Raw genomic sequence first — 6,000 nt, 5'->3', positions numbered from 1 at the left:
TGAACTAAACAGGGCTAAGGAATTTGCTCAGGATCATATAACCAAGTGTCTGAATCTAGATTTGAATTCAGGAAGATGAGTCTGTCTGATTCCAAGCCCAGCAATCTATTCACTGTGACACCTAATCTTAGATTTTATAACTTCAAATCCAGTATACTTTCTACTGTACCATTCCCTTGATCTTCATATGATTCTCATATGATATAAATGGTTCACACTATACTTACAGACCCAAGAGATCGCAGGCATTTTTTTTACAAAACAAATTGTCTAACCACATCTCCCTCATCCTTTACTCAAGCAGTTGATTTAAAAGAAAACAGAACCCATTTATCTTTACTAAATTTCACTTTATTAGATCTATTTCACTATTCAGGTCTGCTGAGATCTTTTTGGGTCCCAACACTTTTATTTGAATTAATCATTCTTCCTGATTCTGTATGTTCTGCAAATCTGATAAACACATTTTTGATGATTTTAGTCAAGTCATTGATAAAAATGTTAATCTGCTGGACCATGCAAAGATCTCTGGGATATTCCCCTAAAGTCTTCCCTCCAAGTCAACATTAGCTCATTAATGACTACTTGTCCAGTTGTTCAGCCTTTTCTAAATTTATCTAAGTGCATTGAATCTGAACCAGCCCACATCTCAAAAGAAGTTTTGTCAGGTACTTTGCTAAAATTGCAAATAAATGTCTATAACATTCCTCTGCTTTGCCCATCTAGTAATTCCATCAGAAATTAGTTCTTTTGATTTGACTTGTGTTATCACATCTGTTGGGAAAGGGAAACCTCTTATCTCCAACAGCTCTTCCATCCCCATCCCCTGCTTTTTTTTCAGCAGCAGATTTAAATGACTTGCCTAGGATCACACAGCCAGTAAGTGTCTGAGGCTGCATATGAACTCATAAATTCCTGACTCCAAGCATGTTATTCTATTTACTGCACCACCTACCTGTCCCCTTCTATCAATTCTTAAGTTTACTGTACTCCAAAATATTGTGTTGCCAGTTCTCCTGGTATTTTTATACCCAGGTCACAGCATACTTTCCTCCTTTCTTCCCCTCCCCATTTCAATAATTGCATAATTGTGTACAGTTTGGGAAACCTTTTTTCTTCCAAGGGCCATTTGGATATTTATAACATCATGCATAGGCCATACAAAATTATCAACTTATAGAACTCAAGCAGTGGGAGGTTGTTGTACCTAGCTTTCAGCTCATCACCGCCTGCAGTTGCCTTAAAAAATGATTTTGCTGGCCTTGTAGGCCTGGTGGGCTGGACGTTCCCCACTGCAGTTAGAGAGATATTTAGTGAGGATGATTAGAATAAGCAAAAAGAGGCAGTGTAGCATAGTGGAAAGTGGACCTGTCTTGGAGTCAGAAAGGGTTGGATTCAAGTCCTCCCTCTAATGCATATTGGCCATGTGACCAAGGACCAGTCACTTAACCTCTGGACCTCAAGAAACTTTCTACACTTTAAATTACAGAGAAATGACTAAGTTTTTTTAGTGGAATGAATTTTTCTTTCTGGGAGTTCCCTATAACATTAAAACCACAAATCTAGAATCCTCTTTTACCTCCTCAACAAAGATCTCACATATACAGGGATCCTCAAACTTTTTAAATAGGGGACCAGTTCACTGTCCCTCAGACTGTTGGAGGGCCGGATTATAGTAAAAACAAAAACTTTGTTTTGTGGGCCTTTAAATAAAGAAACTTCATAGTCCTGGGTGAGGGGGATAAACATAGTTTGAGGACCCCTGTATATGTCATATATAATGATATATATGATATCACATACACGTATGTGATAAGGGAATTCTAATTTCAGTTTTTTACATTTGACTTCTCTAGAATAAAAATAAAATCCTTAGAACTAATTCTAAACATATAAAGTTCATTTTTTCTTATAAATATTATAATCAGTTATGATTGATATCATTCCTAAATTCAGACTCAAACCCAAGAGCACATGAAATGAGCAAAGAGAGTATGGAGACAAAAGAGAAGAAATGATCTTTTGACTTCTCTTCTCTCAGGACATCTAAGTTCAAATATGACTTCAGAAACTTGTTAGTTATTTAACCTTTGGCAGGGCATTTATCAGAAAATTTCCTCAGTTTCCTCATCTGTAAAATGAAGATAATAATAGCACCTACCTCCCAGGATTGTTATGAGGATCAAATGAGATAATATTTGTAAAGAACTTAGCACAGTATTTGGAACATAGTAGGTACTATGTAAATGCTAGTAACTTGTTATTGTTGTTCTCTGGACACAGAGAAATCGTTCAGTTTCCTGACTGCCCCATCCTTTGGATTTAGAATTCAGGGCTGAAGACTGTGTCATAAAGAAATTACGTGGCTCAATAGAATGAACATGTCTCAGGATTACAGACTAGAATCAAAACAAAACTGGGAAGTTGGTGAAGGAAATGTTTCCCCTTTCCTGCTCACCAGCCCAAGAGGAGTCACAATATTTAGTAATCTCAACATCTCTTGGTTAGGCAGTCAACTAGCATTTATTAAGTATCTGCTAATGTGCTAGGTATTGTGCTGAACACTGGAAATACTAAAAAGAACAAAAAAGAGTTCCTGTTCTCAAGGAACTCATAATTTAAGAGGGGAGACAATACACAAACAATTATATACAAACAAGGCATACACATACACACATATATATGATAAATTAGGGATAATCTCAGACAGAAGGCACTAAAATAAAGACAACTGGACAGACTTCTTGCAGAAATTAGGATTTTAGCTAAAAGTCAGAGGAACCAGGGAAATTATAAATAAAAAAAATATTTTAGGCATTTAGGAGAGGTCCCTTTCCAGGTCTCCATTAACTTTTAGAGATCACTGACAGTATCTCATCAATCACAACTTTTCCTTTATTTGTTTGTTTTTAGTATTCTGGGATGTAATTTATTGGAGCAAGATGAATCAAATTAATTGAGCACAAGTAAGTAATTTGTTGACATCTTTTTATTAATCTTCAGTATCAAATTGATATTAACTATTTTCATTCATTTTTCCTGGCAGGAGAAAACAAAGCAGCTTAGACCTCACAATTAAGTGAGATTTAGTGGATACAAGGCTAACTTTTAAGTCAGAAAAACATGAGTTCTAATCTCAAAATCAAGCTTCAAATATTATAAGTTGTGAGTTTTGTGACAATCTTTTTGCATAAGGACACCCTCCCAGGAGGATGTACAGTTCTGCTGATCTTTGTTTTCTCTATAAAGCTATGTCTATATAAAGCTATATAAAGCATATGTGTACATATGGCTTACAGTGTATATATGGCTACTAATAGGTAAAATCTTTATCTGGTATTGATTTATGTTTAAAGAAAGTACTATGGCCCAGCTAGAGACATCAGGGAAGAAACAATGCCTTAATGAATTTGGATGCTAAGAATAACATGTAAAATAGTAGGTGTCAATTCAATGCAAAACTTTATTGGTGAGAAAAGGGTAATAGTGATAAAGGGAAAGGGGAAGCTGATTACCACCCAAAGACCTACACTAATAGATCATAATTGACCTAAAAGTGACAATGCACTGGGAATCACTGAGGCATAGATCTATTCAGCTAGAAAGGTATGCTTCAAGGTATCCTTCCAAAAATTGGATATTTATATCAAACTTATATTATTTTGATGATCACCTGGAGCTGGTCATTTTGAGTGTCAGGATTCAAGGCTCATATGGGATTTACAGGGTGCACAGGTACAGGAAAATAAGCTATCTATTGTAAAGAAAATAATTTTCGATATACAGTTATGTTAACTTAAAAATATAATTGTCTTTATTTTTCTCAAGAATAGATTATATAACCTACAATTTCTTTTAAAGGGGAGATTGTTATGGTGGTTTCAAGACCACCAGGCTAAATCTTATCGTATTGGATGATGCTGATCAAATCACTTAATTTCTATGAGCCTTAGTTTTCTTATTTATAAATGAGAGTAATGATTAGCATCTGGGGGGCAGAGCCAAGATGTCAAAGTAGAGAAAGCACTTAGCCAAGCTCTCCCAATATTCCCCTCCAAATAATTTAAAAATAATCTTTCAAATTGAATTCTGGAGTGACATAGCTAACAAAAGATCAGTGGGAAGCTTTCTTCCAAACTGGGACAACATAGGGAGTTAGAAAGAGAGAAATGTATTGTGGGGAGATGAGGTTGGTCTTGAGCACACATGGATGAAACATCAATGGTGGGACTAATTAATGGTGATATAAGCAGCAGCAGCTTCAGGAATTCTCAAGTCAGAAATGATAAAGGGACCTGACAAAGGATATAAATAGTCAATTTTCAGGAGAAGAAATCAAAGCTATCAATAATCACTTTAAAAGCTCTAAATCATTACTAATTAGGGAAATGGAAATTAGAACAACTCTAAGATATCCTCCCATACCTATCAGATTGCTTAACTTAACAGAAAAGGAAAATGACCCGTTGGAAGGAATGTGGGAAAATTGCAACATGAATGCACTTTTGGTAGAGTTATGAACTAGTCTAACTACTCTTGAGAACAATTTGGAACTGCACCTAGAGGGTTATAAAAATGTGTATACCCCTTACCCCTACAATACTACTAATGAGTTGGTATGCCAAAGACATCAAAGAAATGAGAAAAGGTCTCATTTATATAAAATATTTACAGCACCCCTTTTTGTGGCATCAAAGAATTAGAAATCAAAGGCACACTCATCAATTGGTAAATGTCTGAGCAATTGGTGGTATATGATTGTGATGAAATACTATTGTGCTATAAGCAATGATAGCAGGATGGTTTTAGAAAACCTAGGAAGACTTATATGAACTCATGAAAAGTGAAGTAAGCAGAACCAGAACATTGTACATAGTAGGAGCAATATTGTAAGTATCAATTGCGAAAGACTTAGCTGCTCTGATCAAAGCAATGAACCAAGACAATTCAAAAAGGATGAACCAAGAGAAAGAACCAATGAACCAAGACAATTCAATGATGAAAAATACTATCTACCTTCAGAGGGAGAACTGATGAATTCTGAATACAGATGGAAGCACATTAAAAAAAATTATTTTATTTTATGTAATATAGCTCATTAGTATGCTTGGTATGACTTTATATGTATAATCAATATCAAATTGCTTGTCTTCTCAAGGAGGGAAAATGTGGTAGGGGTCAAGAGAATTGAAAACTAAAAGTGAAAAAAATTGTTAAAAATTTTTACATGAAATTGGGAAATATTTAACAAAATAAAAATAATTTAAATATAATAATGACTTCACCTGAGAAAACATGTACAGTGCTACATAAATATTATTATTATTATTATTCCATTGTACATTCTCATTGTTTCATCTATGGAAGCAGTAGTTCCATCCTTTTCTCCTTTTCTTTTTTGCCAGTATAACTAAAACTTTCTTTTTCTTATCATTCAAATTGATACTCCCAGCTATTCTAAGCAATTTTTATTCATACACAACCATCTCATGCTTTTGTATTCATGCTTCATCACCTGTCTTTTGTTTTTATCTGTATTTAGCCCCAAGACTCCCTTATTTATGGATCTCCAGCTGATTACCCTATGTTCCAGATACTTTGAGAATCAGAATCCTCTCCAGGCCATAGCTCAGAAGCCTCCTCCACTGTTTACTGTTATTACTTGGTTTATTTTTTTATTACTTCACTCAAGTTCACAATGAAAGGATTAAAGAATTAATAACTTAGTAATATTATAACAATAGAAATCCTTCATAAACAATATATGCGCATACCTCTTGAGATCACTGTTACAAATATACATATATTCTGTGAGAAGAGTAGATTTCTAGAAGAATCATACATGGGACTTATACACCTGGGGAACACATGTTCTGATTATCAGTCTAAAGTAATGTGTACAACAGGACTCAAGGGTGATCAGAAAACACCTCTAGCTAAGTCTTCAAATTTTCAGTGCTTACAAAGTTGCTGCTCATTGCTTCTTTTTGGAATTATCTC

The sequence above is a fragment of the Antechinus flavipes genome, chromosome 2 (genome assembly GCF_016432865.1).
Source record: "Antechinus flavipes isolate AdamAnt ecotype Samford, QLD, Australia chromosome 2, AdamAnt_v2, whole genome shotgun sequence".
Classification (NCBI taxonomy): domain Eukaryota; kingdom Metazoa; phylum Chordata; class Mammalia; order Dasyuromorphia; family Dasyuridae; genus Antechinus; species Antechinus flavipes.
The sequence above is the reverse complement of the archived record's forward strand: the minus strand, read 5'-3'. Positions refer to the sequence as shown.